The sequence below is a fragment of the Mirounga leonina genome, unplaced genomic scaffold (assembly GCF_011800145.1).
Source record: "Mirounga leonina isolate KUSES-001 unplaced genomic scaffold, KU_Mleo_1.0 Mir_165, whole genome shotgun sequence".
In the NCBI taxonomy this organism is placed as follows: domain Eukaryota; kingdom Metazoa; phylum Chordata; class Mammalia; order Carnivora; family Phocidae; genus Mirounga; species Mirounga leonina.
This window is the reverse complement of record NW_023270415.1, coordinates 28,226,002-28,246,409: the sequence shown is the minus strand read 5'-3', so window position 1 is coordinate 28,246,409 and position 20,408 is coordinate 28,226,002. Positions and strand designations below refer to the sequence as shown.

General features: G+C 37.1%; 1 protein-coding gene and 1 long non-coding RNA gene across 3 annotated transcripts in view; one reads left to right on the top strand and one right to left on the bottom strand.

Annotated features, from left to right (window-relative positions):
* Window positions 1–20,408, bottom strand: part of PKIA (cAMP-dependent protein kinase inhibitor alpha) — a 95,548-nt gene that overhangs the window by 26,531 nt on the left and 48,609 nt on the right. Inside the window, exon 2 of one of the 2 annotated variants that reach the window (XM_035011402.1) lies at window positions 3,006–3,132. The exons of the other annotated variant lie outside the window; for it this stretch is intronic. The gene's annotated coding sequence lies outside the window, so the exon portion shown is untranslated. The remainder of the gene's footprint in view (window positions 1–3,005; window positions 3,133–20,408) is intronic. 2 annotated transcript variants of the gene reach the window in all.
* LOC118014944 overlaps window positions 1–20,408 on the top strand; it is a 106,960-nt gene that overhangs the window by 83,837 nt on the left and 2,715 nt on the right. The gene's annotated exons all lie outside the window — the stretch shown is intronic.

Below are 20,408 nucleotides of genomic sequence, written 5' to 3'. Positions count from 1 at the left end.
GTGTTCATGTAAGTGCTGTTCAAAATATGTCCACAACAACCCAAATATCATCAACAGAGTAATAAACACATTTTCTTATATTTACAGTGAAATATTATATAGTAGTAAAAATTAATGAACACTAACACAACATGGATGAACCTTAGAAACATAATGTTGAGTGAAAAAAAGCAAGCACAGAAGACTACATAAAATATGAAATCAGGGGTGCCTGGGTGGCTCAGTCGTTAAGCGTCTGCCTTCGGCTCAGGTCATGATCTTGGGGTCTTGGGATGGAGCCCCGCATCGGGCTCGCTGCTCTGCGGGGAGCATGCTTCTCCCTCCCCCACTCCCCCTGCTTGTGTTCCCTCTCTCACTGTGTCCCTCTGTCAAATAAATAAATAAAATCTTTAAAAAGTATATGAAATCAATTTTATAAAAGTCAATAATAAGCAAAATCACATATATAGTTTTAAAAAATACATAAAAATTAAGAGAATGTTGAACATAAAACCAAGGTTAGTTATTTCTTTGATGAAAGCAGGAAGGTATGATCAGAGTAGAGCACAATGATTCAGCAGTTTAGATTCTAGTTCTTAGTTTTAGTGGTGTGTTTATAGTTTATTTTATTATTATATCTCATAACCTAATATATTTGAATATATTTTTTGTGTGTATTAAGTATATATAATAGTATTTTTAAAGTTAAAATCCCCTACATACCAAAGATAACCCCTAGTCATTAATTATAGAGAAGGGAATCCGTTTTGACACACATATATATTTACTCTTTAATCTTTTAAAGTTGAAATCATTCAACTATGAAAGTTTTCCCTCTTCATATGAAGACTTTATTTTCCATAAAGAGGCCTCCTACTTTGGGACAATTTGCTGTCTTTATTTAAGTAGCTGATGCAGTACTATGGCTATACCTGTGGAAAAGTATAAATAACTTTAGAATTTAATGATTCTGAAATTGCCCTTACGTTGTCATTATAAAAATGCTCCAAAAATCATGTTTTGCAAATAATATGGCACAGAAGTTTATCAGGGGATTTTCTATCCATATGTGAGTCATTTAATAGTATGGCTAATGTAGGTACTATGCCTACATGTAAGGGGATGATGATATGTAAATGATTAAAACTAGATAGATTCTCCACAAAGCTGTAATAATCAAAACAGTATGGTACTAGCACAAAAACAGACATATAGGTCAGTGGAACAGAACAGAGAGCCCAGAAATAAACCCACACTTATTTGGTCAATTAATCTTTGACAAAGAAAGCAAGAATATGCAATGGAAAAAAGACTGTCTCTTCAATAAATGGTGCTGGGAATTGGACAGCTACACGTAAAAGAATGAAACTGGACCACTGTCTCATACCATATAGAAATATAAACTCAAAATGGATTATAGACCTAAATGTGAGACCTGAAACCCTAAGAATCCTAGAAGAGAACACAAGCAGTAATTTCTCTGACAGCTGCAGCAACAGTTTTCTAGATATGTCTCCTAAGGCAAGGGAACAAAAGCAAAAATAAACTATTGGAACTACATCAAAATAAAAAGCTTTTGCACAGCAAAGGAAGCCATCACCAAAACAAATAGGCAACCTACTGAATGGGAGAAGATATTTGCAAATGATATATCCAACAAGGGGTTAATATCCAAAATATATAAAGAAATTATACAACTCAATACCAAAAAAACAACAATCCAATAAAAAAATGGGCAGAGGACTAAATAGACATTTTTTCAAAGAAGACATACAGATAGCCAACTAACACATGAAAAGGTGTTCAACAATCATAATCATCAGGGAAGTGTAAATCAAAACCACAATGAGCTATCACCTTACACCTGTCAAAATAGCTAAAATCAAAGACAAGAAATCCCAAGTGTCGGTGAGGATGTGGAGAAAAATGAACCCTTGTGCACTGTTGGTGGAAATGTAAATTGGTACAGCCACTGTGGAAAACAGTATGGAGTTTCCTCAAAAAATTAAAAATACAAATACCATATGATCCAATAATTCCACTACTGGGTATTTACCCAAAGAAAACAAAAACACTAATTTGAAAAGATGTGCATCCTATGTTTACTGCATCATTTTTTCCAATAACCAATTATGGAAGCAATCTAAGTATCCATGACTAGACAAATGAATAAGAAAGATGTGGCGTGCACACACAAAGGAATATTACACAATTATCAAAAAAGGATGAGAGCATGCCATTTGTTAACTTCTTTCATTCATTCATCCATAAGTCATTCCCCAGGGATCTTATACTGAGTACTGAATAAGGATCAAGTGGTATGCTAAATACTGAGTATATAACTGCAAATGAAATGGATAGGCCCTGATTTTGATGTCACTACTGCCTTTTGTCTTACCAAATAATGAGACATCTTTATTCTTTTTGCCTTAAGTTTTTATCTCAAATTTTGCTAATGAAAAATAAAATTGTTGGTGGGATTTTTGACATGCATAGGTAAATAAGGTCCGCTTTCCCATGCCCCATTTTCCTCCCTTTTAACTCTCTGTGTGCACTCACTTTTTGCCAAGACCAAAAATAGATGTGCCCCAACAAGAATCAAGCTGATTTCTTCACAACACTGACTGGAGCTACTCCTCACTTAAAAGACAACTTGATGTCATCATGGCTATTAATTTTAATAAGCAACTAGAAGATCACGAAGATAACCTAGAAAATGATTTGTGTTAGGAGAAAGTAACAAAAAGATTAATCTGCTGCTCCACATATCTAACCTCCTAGGATTAAGCCAGTCACCAAGATCACTACATGTACTAGGCAACAAAGAGCTAAAAATGGAAAAAAACATCATATTGTTATTGTATTCATTTTCCTCCAAGGTACTCGCTGATAAACACCACAACCGCCAAGGGAATTGCAAACAGCTTCCTTGTAGGTTATGTAGCTATCTTTTTCCAAGTAGTTATATCCAGCCATCAGCACACTTTATTTAAGGTGGTTGAATGTGTGAGATTAAGTGTTCCTACCTGACTGGAAACCTTCTTGTCCTTAATTCATTGGCTATATTTGATTTTTTTTTTCGTGATCACACCTTCAGACTTCTACCAGAAACTGCTCTTTTGGGAAAACCAGGCCTTCCAGAAAGTCAAGAAACTGAAATGGAGACAGCAAGAGAAAGGGACATTGTCTATATTTATAGATCTCAATTTTAAAATTTTAAGTAAATGTCCAAACCTACGTCTCCTAAACAGTATAATAACTTAAGGGAAATCCACAGTTTATAAATTTGAATACTCACAAGTGAACATACTATGACAAGAGTACAGGTTGCATTATGGGCCTTCAAGCCAAGCCAAGCCAAAAAAAAGCCATTATCCTTTGTCCATTACAACACAAAAGGCAAAAAAAAGTAAGTTTTCTATCTTTTTGTTTAAAAGTTACTTCCTTTCTTCAGTCTTCATCTAGATCTTTAGTAAATTATTAATTTGACTAAACTTAATTTTGCATAAAATAAACATAGAAACTTAACAAATATATTTCACAGAGACCCTTAATATGTAATATCCATTGCACACATGCACCATGAGCTTTCTTTTCAAGCACTGACGCACACAAAAGTGTCTGTGTCTCAGGGGAAGCACACACGTGTCTCTTTGTGATGGGGTGGTAGGGAGAGAATAGATCTGTTGACTGCTGGTCAATGATTTAGAGAAACAGATATTAAGGTAAAAGGAAAGACTGCAAGTAAAGAAATAAAAGTCCTGAAGCTGCGCTTCCAAAATAATAGCAGTTTTCTGAGTAGCTGAGGAAGCAGTCTCCTCAAATTATAGTCACACCTGTTACAGGCCATCTGCCCATAAATTCCACAGCATCATTAATGGAAAACAAATGGCACTATATTACCTTCCCTTTATCCATTGGCCATTCTCATATAAATTATTTTTCTCTTCAAAGTCATGTTCTTTCCTATATGTTTACATTAGGATCTAGGAAGAGTGACACACAATGTGCCATGCCTTGGTACTTTTACAGTGATGGCTCTGCAAGGAGCACTGGATTATTAAGAGACTATATACATTGTTGAAATTGTTTTAGGTTGAGTTCCCTTAGAATCAGAACCTGAGAAGAGAATTTGAATGCAAACTGTTTCTCTGGGAGGTAGTCCCAGGAAACTCAGAAGTGGAGTGGAAACTGAGAATAGAGGCATGGAAGGAGGCCACTAGTGGTGCATTACTATACAGATTACTCTGGGGGGGACTACTATCAGTCCTTCGGGGGAGTTCCGTGAGACTACAGAGCATGACCCAGAGTTATCCCAATAATGGGTGAGAAACTTGAAGTACTTATCTTCCAACCCCCGTCTATCATAGTTGAAAGCCACACCCAGATACATTAACTCTTGGACACTCCTGGTCTGCCCTAAGGTAGATAATTATAGGTAACAGCATGATTCTATCAGTCTATACATAATGATGAGTGCTGTGGGAGATATGACAGGAGCACTGACAGCATCTGATACAGTGGGGACAGTGGGTATTAATGACTAGCTTGCAAGTCCAAGTGGAAAAAAAAAAGTCCTTGGGTTAATGGTTTTACTTTGAGGAATTTAAGCACTGATGTATCAGTAACAATTTCCTTTATTAAGTCTTTACTAAGTCTAAGATCCTAATGAGGTGGGAAACAAAGGCAGAAGAAAAATTATTAAATTTCCTTACTACTACAGCCCATTGACAAGTCCTTGAAACAGGCAGAAAGACATTCCTCTAGGAACTCAGCTGTTGACACTTTGCTAAGGGCAAAAGGCAATCCTAGCCCGCCCCCCAAGCCCACCCCTAAGATCCTGTAAACCTATTTTAACATATAAAAATTCTTTTGGAAACTTCCTTTATCTCTATGCCCCAAGATACATGTTGGCAATCATCCTCCAAGCATATGGCCCACTGATATACATCTGAAGAGTCTCATGACTCAGGTTTTATTAGACAGTAATAAGTGACCTTTTCCCAACAATAGCTAGACCCCTCAAGGTGCTGGAAACCTTGCCTCCAAAATTCCTTAGAGACTTAGGCTATCCCTAACCCCCTCCCAACTTGAAAGTATATAATGGGCCATTTCTCATGACCCTGGTGCAGCTCTTTCTGCCTACGGGTCCTGTCCCCGTGCTTTAATAAAATCACCTTTTTGCACCAAAGACATCTCAAGAATTCTTGGCCATCGGCTTTGAACCCTAACATTCTTTCCTGTCCTACATCACTAAGTCCCCAATCTTTTTGGGAAACTGCGTATCTTTGATAGATTTTTTTAAAAAGTGAATGATTAAGATTTCGAGTTGACCATTCATTCATTCAACAAATATTTACTGAACACCTAAGGTATGCCATGGGTTTACTAGGCACCAGGGTTACCGTTATTAAAGCATTATCTTACTATCTGGAATTCAATGTATTGGGACATTCAGATAAGTAAATCCATAATTATAATACAAATTATTACAGAGTTTATGGGGAGACACAGCAGGACCTTAATTCATGCTGTGGATAGTGGTATGTGAGGAGTTATCAGAGGGTTTTCGGTAGAAGGCAATACTTGTTATGGATATGTAACATAAATAAGTGAAATTTTGAAGCAAAGAAAAGAGAAATTCATGGTAGCAAGAAAAATATCTAAGGATCAGACCAGAAAAAAGTTCCATACACAATCAGTATAAAGAGTGCTCAGTGGAGTATAAGAAAAGAAGACCATAGAGAAAGTGTGAGAAGCCAGATCATGAATGGCCCATGTACATATACTAAATGCCATGGTCTGAATGTTTGTTCCTCCCCAAATTCATACGTTAAAATCCTAATTCCCAGATGTAATGGTATTCATAGGTGGGAACTTTGGGAGGTGATTAGGTCACGAGGGTGGAGACCTTTTTCTTTTTTTTTAAGATTTTATTTATTTATTTGACAGAGAGACACAGTGAGAGAGGGAACACAAGCAGGGGGAGTGGGAGAGAGAGAACCAGACTCCCTGCAGAGCAGGGAGCCCGATGTGGGGCTCCATCCCAGGACCCTGGGATCATGACCTGAGCCGAAGGCAGGCGCTTAACAACTGAGCCACCCAGGTGCCCAGGTGGAGACCTCTTGAATGGGATTTGTGATTTTGTAAAAGAGACCCCACGGGGCTCCCTAACACCTTCTGCCAATTGAGGATACAATGACAAATCTGTGACCCAGAAAAGGGACATCACTCAACCATGTTGGCACCTGATTGAACTTCCAGGCTCCAGAACTGTGAGAAAAATATTTGTTGTTCATGAGCCACCCAGTCTGTAGTATTTTGTGATAGCAGTACAAACAGACTGAGACAGTTAGAATGTGAGATTTTATCCTAAGATGGGAATCCACTGAAGGTTTTTTTTTTTTTTTTTTTTTTAATATTTTAAGTAATCTCTACACCCAACGTGAGGCTCCAACTCACAACCCTGAGATCAAGAGTCTAATTGCTTTACCGAGTCAGCCAGTGCCCACCCCCCTGCCCCGCCCCACTGAAGGATTTTAACTGGAAAGTTAAAAGAAAAGTTGATTCCCATAACATGATCAGGTGTTTTTATAAGAAAAATCTCCTTGTTTCAGTTTTAGAAAGATCGCTCTGGAGACACTGTGGCTGGATTGCTGGGGAAGGGTGATGGCAATTCTGGATACAGAAAAATTAATTAGCAGTCCATTAATATAAGTCAAAAAAGAAAGTAAATACAAAATTTGTGAATTTGTGACTGACAGTTCTTTCAGCACTTGAAAAATGTTATGCCAGTGTTCAGGCTCCAAGTTTCAGATTAGAAATACGTTGCCATTGGAACTGTTGTTTCTCTATAAGTAATACATTGTTTCTCCTTGTCTGCTTTCAAGATTCTTTTGTCTTTATTTTTTATAAGTTTAATTATGATGTGTCTAGGCATGGGTGTCTTAGTGTTTACCCTCTTGGGATTTCTCAGGTTCTTAAATCTGCAAGTTTATGTCTTTTATTTTTTATTTTTATTTTTTTTAATTTTTATTTATTTGACAGAGAAAGAGACAGCGAGAGAGGGAACACAAGCAGGGGGAGTGGGACAGGGAGAAGGCAATACTTGCGATGGATATTAAATCCCGCTGAGCAGGGTGCCCGATGCAGGGCTCCATCCCAGGACCCTGGGATCATGACCTGAGCTAAAAGCAGATGCTTAACTACTGAGCCACCCAGGCGCCCCAAGTTTATGTCTTTTAAAAATTTGTGGACTTTTTAGTCATTATTTCTTTGACTACTCTGTCAGTCTTACTAGTGTCTTTTCATTCTGTGACTTTGGTGATATGAATGCTAGCTCCTTTGTTATTGTTCCGCAGGTTCTTGAGATAATTTTCCTTCATCACCTCCATCTTCCCGTCTATTTTTCTCTATTTTTCAGATTTGATGAATTCTATTGATCTATCCTCAAGTTCATGATTCTATGCTTTGTCATCTCCATTCTACTCTTGAGCCAGTCTAATGAGATTTTTATTGTGGTTATTGTTTTTTCAGTTCTATCATTTTCATTTGTTTTTATTTTTATAACTTTTAGTTCTTTGCTTACATTTTCTATTTCTCCCATTTATTTCAAGGAAAACATAATTGCTTATTGAAGCATTTACATGATAGCTTAAAATCCTTGTTAGATAATTCCAACATCTGATTTATCTTGATGTTGGTGCATGTTGTTGGTCTTTTCTCATTCATTTTGTGATTTCCTGGTTCTTGGGATGATGAGTAATTTTCAATTGTATTTGAATATTTTGAGTATTATATGACTGAACCCTATTTAATCTTATTATTATTGTTTTAAGCAGGAAGACCCCTATATTGTGGTGTGGCATGAGGACTGGGGATGGAAATAAGTATATACAGCTTTCCATTGGGCCCTGATGACAATATCCTAGCAGAAGTGGGCACTGACTCACATTGTTTCACTGCAGACAGATGGGATAGAAATTCAGCTCTCCTCTTGCCCTGCTGATACCTGCCCCCCAAAGTGGGACCATTCATATCATCTTGTTGCCTATAAGTGGTACTGGAGGTTCAGCTCCCCAGCAGATTCCCTGACGTTAGGGGAGGTGGAAGTGAAGTGTTAATTTTCCTTCTTCACACCATTTCATTCCATTTCATTGATGCTGGTTGTGGATAGAGGCTCAGCTCTCTGCTGACACCAGGGTGGGAAGAAAAGAACTGCCCACTAGCCCTGCTTTGTGCTACCTCATTCTATCTTATTGCTTCAGGACAGATACAGGTATTCAGCACCCTACTGGGTCTCACTGACACCAGGTATCAGGGGAAAGCAGAGTGCCTACTAGTTCCAATTTGCAATGTTCTGTTATTATTGATTTCAAGTAGAGGTGGAGGCTAAGCTCCCAAACTGGACCCTAAGACTGTGTAAGGGCAGTTGAGTGTTAATTAGCCCCATCTTACATCAATTTGCTGATGGATAGGTGTGGAGGCTCAGCTCACTGATGGACCACACTGAAATAACCCTGGTAGGAGAATCAGAGTGCTGCCTGCTTTTGGAGGGCAGGAGTTGGATGGTGTGGAAGATCAGTTCTTCACTTGGTCCCACTGAAACCAGGGGGTATAGGTGGTAGGTGCAATTTTTCCATTGGATTTTGGCTTGGGCACAATACGTATTGCCAAAATGGTTTTCTGTTGTTAGCAACACTTTTCCTCATACTTTGGCTGGGGAGACCGGATTTTCCTTGAAGCTTTTTTTGTCTCTTGTTCTGTTGGTGGTTATGGATTGGAGGCCCCTGCAGTGCACTCTGCAGGATAAATGAGAAGCAGTAGGAAACAGGAAGTCATCACCATATCATTCCTCAAGTCCCAAGGTTCTTAGTAAATCTGCCTTCTTATTTCCATCATTCAGTGTCTTCCTATTCTTGTTTCTTATGTTATGTTCAGGGTTTTAGTTTTAACTGTGAGGACCTGGGAGAAATGAGCTACTCTATCTTGTTGGAAGCAGATGTCTGGAAGTCTATTGGTGTTGGAAGTGCAAATTTTCACACTTTTAGGGGAGCTTGGGTGGCTCAATTGGTTAAGTGTCCAACTCTTAATTTTGACTCAGGTCTTGATCTCAGGGATTGAGCTCTGCGTCAGGCTCCATGCTCAGCAGGGAGTCTCCTTGAGATGCTCTTTCCCTCCCCCTCTGCACCCCTACCCTGCTAACTCTCTCTATTTCTAAAAATGGATAAATCTTTTTTTTTTAGAAGTACTGATTTTTACACTTTTAAAAGTCAAGTGTTTTGTTGGATTTGAAATTAAAAAATAAGCAAGGAATGAGGCAAGAATGACTTATATGATAATAGATCAGAGTTGGAAACTTCAGTATACATTCATAATTAGATTAATATTGACACACATGGTTATATACAGAAATGTTTATAGATATGGGTATATACATGGTTAGTACAACACATATGTCTCTTTGCTCAGTCAGCTAAAAAGATCTAGAAACAATGACACCCCAGCAGCAATGAGCATACCTTTCACCCAGATCTTAGCGTCTAATACCATTCTCTAATAAAAGGATCTAGGAAAAATGACTGATGCTAGGGCTGAGACTGTTAATATACAAGATGAGCCTAGACTATCTTTCAGAAAAAAAGGAAATACTAAAAAATACAGACCTATATGGATCAGGACATATCAAAGTAGAAGAACCAATTGAAAGAGTTCAGATTGGTCACAATTAGAACAATTTGAGCAACAAAGTAAATAAAGTAGTATTACATTATAACCCAAAATATAAAATTAAGTCCGTGAGTTCTTGCTGATAAAATAATTGAATAGATAATTAAATGGGGAAGAACAGACAAATCTCCAATGCAGAATTCTAAATAGCTTATATAGATACTCTACCTTAAGCATAACTCCCCATTCCTTAGTTGTGGGCCAAGCATAATGACTTTCTTCCAAAGTGTACAGTATGGAATTGGGAAAAAGAGTAACTTTATAATAGTAACTGAAAAACCCTACCTCAGCCAGGTGATCAAGGTCACCCTCAGCAGTCATAAATCATGTTGATACCATGTACACTTGATGTGATCTGACAAAATGGCCCTTCTACTCTGCGGTCTTTACCCCCAAACACATAATCCCAATCTTATCATGAGAAATGCATCAAACAAATTCCACTAGGGGTATTGTACAAAAATCTGATTTATACCACTTAAAATTGTCAAGGTCATCAAAACCAGGAAAGTCTGAGAAACTATCAAAATCAAGAGGAGCCTAAGGAGATATGGCAACTAAATGTAATGTATTATCCTGGATAGAATCCTGGAACAGAAAAAGGACATTAAGTAAAAACTAAAGAAATCAGGGGCACCTGGGTGGCTCAGTCGTTAAGCATCTGCCTTCGGCTCAGGTCATGATCCCAGGGTCCTGGGATGAGACCCGCATCGGGCTCCCTGCTCCACAGGAAGCCTGCTTCTCCCTCTCCCTCTCCCACTCCCCCTGCTTGTGTTCCCTCTCTCACTGTGTCTCTGTCAAATAAATAAAAATAAAATCTTAAAAAAAAAAAAACACACTAAAGAAATCAGACTGAAGTACAGACTTTAGTAAATGATAATGTATTAATATTTGCTAATTAACTGTAACAAATGTAACAATAATATAAGTTGTTAGTAATAAAGGAGAATGGGTGTGGTGTATATGGAAACACTATACTATCTTCTCAAATTTTCTGTAAAATTAAAACTGTTGTAAAAAATAAGTCTATGAAAAAAGTTGTTTTCTTGTTTTATAATTATGTGACTGTATTTCTTAATAAATATGTAAATTTGCTTTACTTTCATTGATTTTGGGGTTAAAGAAAAAAAACTATCTCTGAAAGGATCTGTAATTCCAATTCAATAAGTAATGATTCTTGGTATTATCTTCTGGAAGAAGCACGGCATAAATCAAAGCAAACTGTCTTTAAATGCTGAATTCTTTTCAGTGCTTTACCTTTTATATGACTAATGTGTACCATGGGCATGATTCCACTTCAGAGGGCAGTGGAATTGCCTCTGAAGTTACAATCATAAACACTGATTGTAGGCAATCTAAAGTACAGTGAAATATTAATGGAAGATATCATAACTTTGGTTAATGTATTTTATGTTTTCAAAATGATGTATTATTATTTCAGTCTATAAAGCCTTCGCTGTTATATATTTCCTACCCACCTTTTCCCAAAACAACGTAAGAAAATGATACTATCATTTGATTGTATGTTCATCAATTTAAATTGAAGTTTGTTGGCACTTGTAGCTGCCAGTGATACTGACATGGGTGGTACTTCTGTAAATCCATTCCATGGCAAAATATGACCTTCACAAGGGAAATCTTTGACACAGTAGGTCCCTAAAAGTCATATGACATATAGTTTTGTAGCTAGATTACCAAACGTTTTACTTAGAGGCAAAATAGAATGTAGAAAAGGCCATCAGAAATACTCCATAAATTTAGAGTACATAATGTCATTTAATATGATTGTACCTCAGCATTCTATCTTTAATATGGCGAATCCCACATTATTTTTATTGGTGCCAAATACAAAAATCATCAAGGAATTTTATGCTTAACTTTTAAAAATAGTTAAAGTAAATTATTTAACAAGTTCTCCTTTGGGTGTGTGTTTTTTTTAAGATTTATTTATTTATTTTAGAGAGAGAGAGTGAGCACAAGCGGGGGGGAGGGGCAAAGGGAGAGAGGGAGACAATCCTCAAGCAGACTTCCTGCTGAGTATAGAGCCCAACGCAGGACTCGATCCCAGGACCCCGAGATCATGACCTGAGCTGAAATCAAGAGTTGGATGCTCAACCAAGCCACCCAGGTGCCCCTCTCTTTTGCATTTTTCAAAACAGAGCAGTTCTTTTTAGTCTGACCCTGGACACAAAAGTGAGTTGGCCATGTTTTTTCCCATGGATCCTTTTCTCACCTGTTCCACTGTGTCATGTGTTCTACCTTCTCAAGAAATAGCATTTAATCATTCATCCATGCACTCATCTAATCATTCAATTATTTATTAAATGAATTTTTATTGAACACCTACATAAAGCAAAAAAAAAAAAGGAAGAAAACTAATCTGGGTTGCATTGAAAAGTAATGAACTCAGTTAAAATCTTTGCTGATAACAAGAGTTACTCAATTCACTGGAAACTGCATTTTCATTATGGAGACTCAGGGGAAAGCAAGACCTACGTAATAAAAAAGGTAATAAAAATCAGCCATATATGCAGTGCCTGCTTTGTATCTGACTCTGTAAAAGAAACTCTAAAATGATTAGGGTTGAAAAAAAATGATTAGGGATGTTTTGAAGATTGTCTGTTATAACTGGAATCTCCATTTTACAGATAAAGGCTCACAGATTAGGTTATTCACCTAAAATGAAATGGCCCAATAACAGCAGAATTGGAATTATAACTTCAGACTTTATAATGCCAGAGCCTGTGCTCCTAAGTATAATACGTGTGTGTGTGCGTGTGTGTGTGTGTGTGTGTGTGTGAGACAGAGACAGAGACAGAGACAGAGACAGAGGAGAGACTGAGAAAGAGTTTAATAGGGAATTTCTGAGAAATGACAAGACTGCTGCCAAATATCCATCAACCAATAATTTAGGAACTCCTAACTATGCAAATAATTGTTAATCATAAGGCTGAATTAGGGATCTCTCACTTTTGAACTAAGAAATTAAAAGATTTCCAGAAGCTGAGTCCAAATTTACATTACATAAGATACTTATTACAGAGAGTCAAAGTATAATTCAGTAACTGAAGAGCTCTGAAAATACTGGAAGCATTCATATCAGTGCGGTTTCATAATGTGGATAATAGAGGATTTAAGAAATTGGCAGATGTACCTGTAGACTCATTTGTTATCATTTCTGTGAATATAAGTGAATAAAAATGAGAAAAGTGGAAATGAGTGGCTAGCAATTTTAAGTAGTCTTCTTAATGTCCATACTAGGAAAAACTAAGCACACACAAAAAATGGATCTGGAAATATTTTTAAAGCACTTACAAGTGCATCAGGTCTTTTTATATCAAATAACTTGGAGATATTAACTATAAAATAAATCTAGTTTTTGATGACAGAATTGTTGACTTTTTTGAAGCTATGTAAGGTAACACGCTGCGATAACCAGGAAGTCTTAAGAAAAAGGTAGAAAACCACTACTCCTCTTAAAAAGCAAAATCATAAAAAGAACCATGTTAAAAAATATTTTGAAACAAATAGAAAATTCCCATACTGTTACAGAACTTTTAAATCTTTATTTGGTTTAATTTATAATAAATATTCACATGTTTACATAGTTGTCACAAGGTAGACACAATTTTGAAATCAGTTTTCTTCATTCTTTCATTATTAAACATCCTAGTTTGCTGCATTGGCTTGTAATTATAATAACTATAGTTTTCTACAAAGGAGATAAAATTAACTAAAACATTCCCCTATTGTTGACTATTAAAGATGTTTCAAATTTTGTTATTAGAAATGACACGACATGGGGCGCCTGGGTGGCTCAGTCGTTGGGCGTCTGCCTTCGGTTCAGGTCATAATCCCGGGGTCCTAGGATTGAGCTCCGCATCGGGCTCCCTGCTCCTTGGGAAGCCTGCTTCTCCCTCTCCCACTCCCCCTGTTTGTGTTCCCTCTCTCACTGTCTCTCTCTCTGTCAAATAAATAAAATCTTCAAAAAAAAGAAATGACATATCAATGAACACCTTTATTTATATAATAATTTTCTAAATACAAATTATTTTTAGAGTGTTTCCAGAATTAGAATTAATGTGTAAAACCTATAACATTTTTACCTTGCTAGACGTTACCAAATTACTTTCCAAAAGATCAAATCATATTGCCAAGAACTTTGCCAACATAAGATATTATATAAAATTTTTGATTTTGCTAAATTAATAAGCCGAACCCTCATATTCAATTTTTTGACTTTTTTGATAACTACTGAGGTTGAATATCACATATGTAATTAAAATACTATTCGTGGGCACCTGAGTGGCTCAGTCGGTAAAGCGTCTGCCTTCGGCTCAGGTAATGATCCCATGGCCCTGGGATGAGCCCTGCTCAGGCTCCCTGCTCAGCAGGGAGTCTATTTCTCCCTCTCCCTCTGCCCGCCACACCCCTGCTTGTGCTCTATCTCTTTCTGTCAAACAAATAAATAAAATCTTTAAAAAAATACCAATTATATTTTTCCTTGACTGTCATCTCTAACATTGTTGTCTCTTTATAACTTATAACCAGGTAGCAAGAGAAAAAAAAATCACATGGCAGGGCAAATTGGTATTCCAATAAGCTAAAGATTACTAATTTCAAATGTTTTTTTTTTTTTAAGATTTTATTTATTTATTTGACAGAGAGAGAGACAGTGAGAGAGGGAACACAAGCAGGGGGAGTGGGAGAGGGAGAAGCAGGCTTCCTGCTGAGCAGGGAGCCCGATGCGGGGCTCCATCACAGGACCCGGGGATCATGACCTGAGCCGGAGGCAGACACTTAACTGAGCCACCCAGGCGCCCCTCAAATGGGTTTTTCAAGACTGGAAATACGACTCTGACTTAACAGTAAGTTCTTTTTAGTTCTTAAAGGACTTTTTTTTTTTTTTTTTACAAATCTCCACTCTCCTCAAATTTCCCTCTATCCTCTCTACCTCCCTTGTTCTCAGCAGATGAGTTACCTCATATCTCATTAAGCAAATAGAAGTCAGGAAATAACTTACTGTCAAATCCATTAATTCATTAGCCTTTGCACTGATCCTTGCACTCCTTTTTGTTTTAAGAGTTAAAGTTAAAAAGCCATTCACATTACACATGGCGGGTATTCCATTTTCTCTCATCATCTCAAGTACTTCACAGCACTGCATTTTCTACAACTCAAATTCCTTATGAATTATTCCCATCAAAATTCAACTTATTCTAGACTAGTAACTCCTACTTAAAATGTTAAAAAGTATACATGCAACATCGTCCCTTGATCCCTGCCTACCTTCTTTATCCAATTCATGGCGCAGCTTTTCAAAATTATCTTCATTTATTGTTTCCTTTTTCTCACATCCCATTTACTCTATAATTTAGCTCCAGCTGGCTTCTCTCACCCCAGCCTCTTTGCCCACTGCCTTGAAATTTTACTTATGAAGGTCACCAGCTGTCTCCAAGTCAGCATAGCCAATGGATAGTTTTTGTTCTCATATTTCTAGGTTCTTTCCTTCTTTAAAAAAGAAAACAGGGCGCCTGGGTGGCTCAGTTGGTTAAGCGACTGCCTTCGGCTCAGGTCATGATCCTGGAGTCCTGGGATCGAGTCCCGCATCGGGCTCCCTGCTCGGCAGGGAGTCTGCTTCTCCCTCTGACCCTCCTCCCTCTCATGCTCTCTGTCTCTCATTCTCTTTCTCTCAAATAAATAAATAAAATCTTTAAAAAAGAAAACAAACAAAAAACTTTGTTTTTTTCTTTTACAGCCTCATAATCTTCTCAGTATATTTTAGTGGTTCCCCTTCTTTAATCTGATTTCTAAATATTCTATTAGTCTTATTTATCTTCAGTGGAATATACAACTATATGAAGGATTATTCTCAACATTTAGTTCTCACAGTAATACTAATGGCAGCAATGAGTACTTCTATAATGATTCCATGTGCCAGGAACTATTCCAAGACACTATAATATATATATAATATATATACACACACCTATGAGTTTATATATAACCTATGAGTTATATATATACCTTATATATATAAGTGAGTTTATCCTCCCCATAAATCTATGAGATAAGCCTTGTTATTATTCCCATATTACAAATAAGGAAACAGGCCTGAGAGGTTAAGTATAATTTACCCAGTGTCACGATCAGTAATTGGTGATGTTCTGGGCTGAGCTAATGCTGGGTAAGTTAAAGAGTTTAGAGTAGAGAAGTTAAATGATGTCTCATGGATTGGCCTTAAAGTGTGCAAAATTTAATTAATAACTTGTTTTTTTTTTTTAAGATTTTATTTATTTATTTGACAGAGAGAGACACAGCAAGAGAGGGAATACAAGGAGTGGGAGAGGGAGAGGGAGAAGCAGGCTTCCCGCCGAGCAGGGAGCCCGATGCGGGGCTCGATCCCAGGACCTGGAATCATGACCTGAGCCGAAGGCAGACGCTTAACGACTGAGCCACCCAGGCACCCCTTAATTAATAACTTGTAAAGAACCAGAAAGCAATGGAATATTTTTTACTGAATGCAATCTTCTAAGTCATATATCGGTAACTAAATACGATTGATTCTTACTGAATGAAATTATTTCTCATTTCTCTGTTCTTTTGAAAGAGAAATATTCTTGTTCTAGTGTTTCACATTTTTTTTTCATTCATTCGCATATTTACTCATTTATTAAGCACACATTTCCTCAGCACTTTCCATGGTCCAGTCTGTTGAAAGCCTCAGAGGATTCAGTGGTTAAAGACAAAACACAAAGTCCTTGGTCTTAAGCAAATGCCCCAGAGGTGGGGGAAGCAGAGTAAACATGTAAACAAATTTCATATAGTGACAGAAATTTAACTGGATAATGGGACAGAGAGGCACAGAGGAGGCATGTCTCTGATCAAAACAATAGTGGCAACATTTGAATTGAGACATTAATGATGGGAAATGGTCCAGGTAAATGAATCAGCCAGTGCAGAGCTGTGAGGCAAATGTGCCTGGAACCAGGTGAAGGTTGGGGAAAGATGTAGCAAGTGGCCAGAGCATATGGTGACCATAAGCCTCACTCAATCTTTTATATTTTAGCCTCTTCACAGTAGATAGTCTTTAGAGGTGAGGCGCAGGCCAATGATAATCATCTGATTTGTGTTTTTTAAAAGATTACCTTGACTTTGAGTCTCCTACAAAAAACAAAATTACTGTGCCTCTATGAAGTGTGGATAATAAATTTTAAAAAGCCCCAATGATCTCATAAATGGTTCATTAATTGTCCTCATTAGTCTCAACTAGATTGTATTAATATAAGCTTGGTGACCCAACAGTCCTGGGGCATGTTAGATTAGGGAAACCCAACTATTTTCAAATGGTGTGATTTAAAAAATTCTCAAACTTGCTGGGGTTCAGGAATATTATTTTATTGATGGGGGCTGGATGAGAGGTTTAGAATAAGAAAAGAGCACATGATAGTTGGCTTCTTTCTGTGGGAGAAGTGATGGGGGGGCTACTACTCTGCATTGATGCATCACTTAAATTTCAGAACTAGTTCAATCTCATTAAGTATTTGCTAAAATCTATTCTATGTTAGGTACCTAGCTGACAGTGGGAATACAAAGTGAATAATAATAAGAGTAGCTATTACTAATAAGAGCTAGGCACTGTGCTAATTAATGCCTAACATGTACCATCTCATTTTATATTAATTTATGCATTAACTCTATGCAGTAGGTGCATTTATTATCCCATCTTCCAGATGAGAATTCTGTGCTTTTAAGGTGCTTCAAGGTTAAACAGCTATTCATGGGTGTAGGCACTATTTGGACTCAGAAGATCACCAATTCTCTTAACCATGATGCTGTATTGTCTGCAAGGACCTACTAGAAAAGTTCAAAATTAGACATATATGGGTAAAACTAACCCCAACACTGCCTGGCACAAACTAGCTGCTTGACAAGATTTGTGTTTATGTAAGATGCTCTTGGAGAGAAGACTGTGAGAGAGGATCACAAAAACATGCTCTCTGTACTAAGGGGCAACAAAAGTGAGAAAGAATTAGCCTAGGGCCCTGGGGTAGGCTAACAGTATGATGTTGAGGACCAAGAGGCAGTGTTTCTCTCTTTTTTTTATTCATAATTATTAAATTATATCTGCTTCACAATATCAGAAAGAAGTCACAGTGTAGTAGACAGTTTGTAGACACATCTTACCTTGAATCCTGACAGATGTATATAGTACAATACTGGCACCTAAGTATAATTTTAAAAAAAAACTTTCATTTTTCTTTTTTTTTTAAAGATTTATTTTATTTATTTTAGAGAGAGAGAGTGTGAGCACAAGTGGGGGGAGGCAGAGGGAGCCAGAGAATCCTCAAGCAGACTCCTGGCTGAGCAGGGAGCTGGAAGCAGGGCTTGATCCCAGGACCCAGGATCGAGGCCTGAGCGGAAATCAAGAGTTGGCTGCTTAACTGACTGAGCCACCCAGGCGCTCCAAAAAAAAAAAAACCTTTCATTTTTTTCTTTAGCCTTAAAGCAAAATAGTTTTCTGATACGTGTAATTTAGGAAAATCTTCAGAGAAAATATTTAAAGCATACTATCTGAGAGGAAAGCGATTTTCAAAAGATCTATCAGTAGAAGCAACTCCAAACCCACTGATCATTTAGTGATATATCATCCCTCATGTTGTTTCTTTTTCTTTTTTTTTTTTTAGAAACATATCTTTACTTAGTGTCTGTTTCTCCCGTTAGGACTTCATCTTTATTTTTTTTTAAGATTTTATTTATTTATTTGAGAGAGAGAGAGAAAGCGAGAGCAAGAGAGCACAAGCAGGGGGAGCGGAGGGAGAAGCAGGCTCCCCGCTGAGCAGAGCCCATGTGGGAACTGGATCCCAGGACCCTGGGAGCATGACCCAAGCCAAAGGCAGAAGGCAGACGCTTAACCGACTGAGTCACCCAGGTGCCCCCCCATGTTGTTTCTTTATGCATTTTTCTGGAAGAAGGCTCATAAGAGTTCATTAATTCTCAGTGATAAAGATCCACACTGATGGCAAAAAAAGAGCTTTGCTTTGGAATTAGATCAGTTTAGGTTTTCCTACTTACTAGAATTAGGTAACACTCTTAATCTTTCTGAGCCTGTTTCCGATCTGCAAACAGGGATAACACTATTACAGAGGGATGCGTTTAAATTAAATGATGCACATAACCTTCCAGATTATAAGAACATGCCTAATAAATGTTAAGTGATGTGCAAATATTCTGCTTCCTTGAAATGTATGAAGCCTGTTTTCATGCTCTTCACACTATTTCTTAGCTAATGGTCTAAATATCAAGGTAATGTTTAGTTAAAAGTGATTTTTGTTCTGCCACTGTCCATTTCTATTTCCAACATATTCTCCTTGATGAATCAAATCTCCATATCAGTAATATTTATCATATAAGCTATTACTGTTCACATTTTAAGATATTTCAATGTGAGATAAGTTATCACTCAAAGGGATGGCTAAGCTGGCTTTGCCAAGAATTCAATGAGATATTAATACATCTTATTCAGAACTAACTTTCAAAGAAGAGGAGAGCAATGTTTCAAGATGTGAAGAGAAAAAACTTTTTTTTTTTTACGAAATGTTATTTTTCTTTTGCTTTGGTGGAGAAAAAAGTTTATAGGTAACTTATAGTTATATTTATAATATAGTTATATATAATATAGTCAATTTATAGCTTATAGTCTAACATTTTGTGGTTGGTTTAAAAGAAAGTGTCAAATTTACAATAATAAATCAGTCTTCTTTAATCAGTAATGCAGATTTACAAATATTCTTTTTTGAGAGTAACAAAAGGAAGCACTGTTTTTCCTTCAAGTCCACAGACTCTGTTAGTTGTAAACACTAGTAACTCTCAAATGCAAACAGAATCAGTATTCCACATGTGGCAATCAGGAAACAACCTGTGTACCAACTATCTTAACAAAAGGCATGCAAACACACTAAATGAGTAGTGAAAGTCAAAATGATGCCAAACGTGTATGAAAACAGAGCATACAAAATTGTAAATTATTTGGGGAGATTAATTATAACATTCCTTCAGAAAGATCTGTGTGAGTTATTATTTAAACACGGAACATAGGGGCAGGCGCATGGGTGGCTCAGTCAGTTAAGCGATGGGCTCTTGATTTTGGCTCAGGACATGATCTCAGGATCGTGGGACCGAGCCCCACGTCGGGCTCAGCACTAGACATGGAGCCTGCTTAAGATTCTCTCTCTCTCCCTCTGGCTCTCCCCACTCCCTCTCTAGTAAAGAAACAAACAAACAAATAAATAAATGGAGATCACAGTCAGATGATCTAGGTTATCAAGCTGATACTATAATACTACCAAAAATTTGCATGTGATAATATGTTATAGGAATAAATAAAATTTTATAGGAAGAACTAATGAATTGAAATTTCATTTTATACTCTGACATAAATATATATATATCAAGTTGGGTTTTCTTGACTAGATGAACAATAACTATAGATAAAAGGAAATTGTGTTTGTTGTTGCTGTTCTTTTTCCAGTGTAAAACACTTTTTCTTTCCTTTCCTTCTTTCCTTCCTTAAATTCAATTAATTAACATATAATGTATTATTAGTTTCAGAGGTAAAGTTCATTGATTCATCAGTCTTATATAATATCCAGTGCTCATTACATCCTGTGCCCTCCTTAATGTCCATCACCCAGTTACCC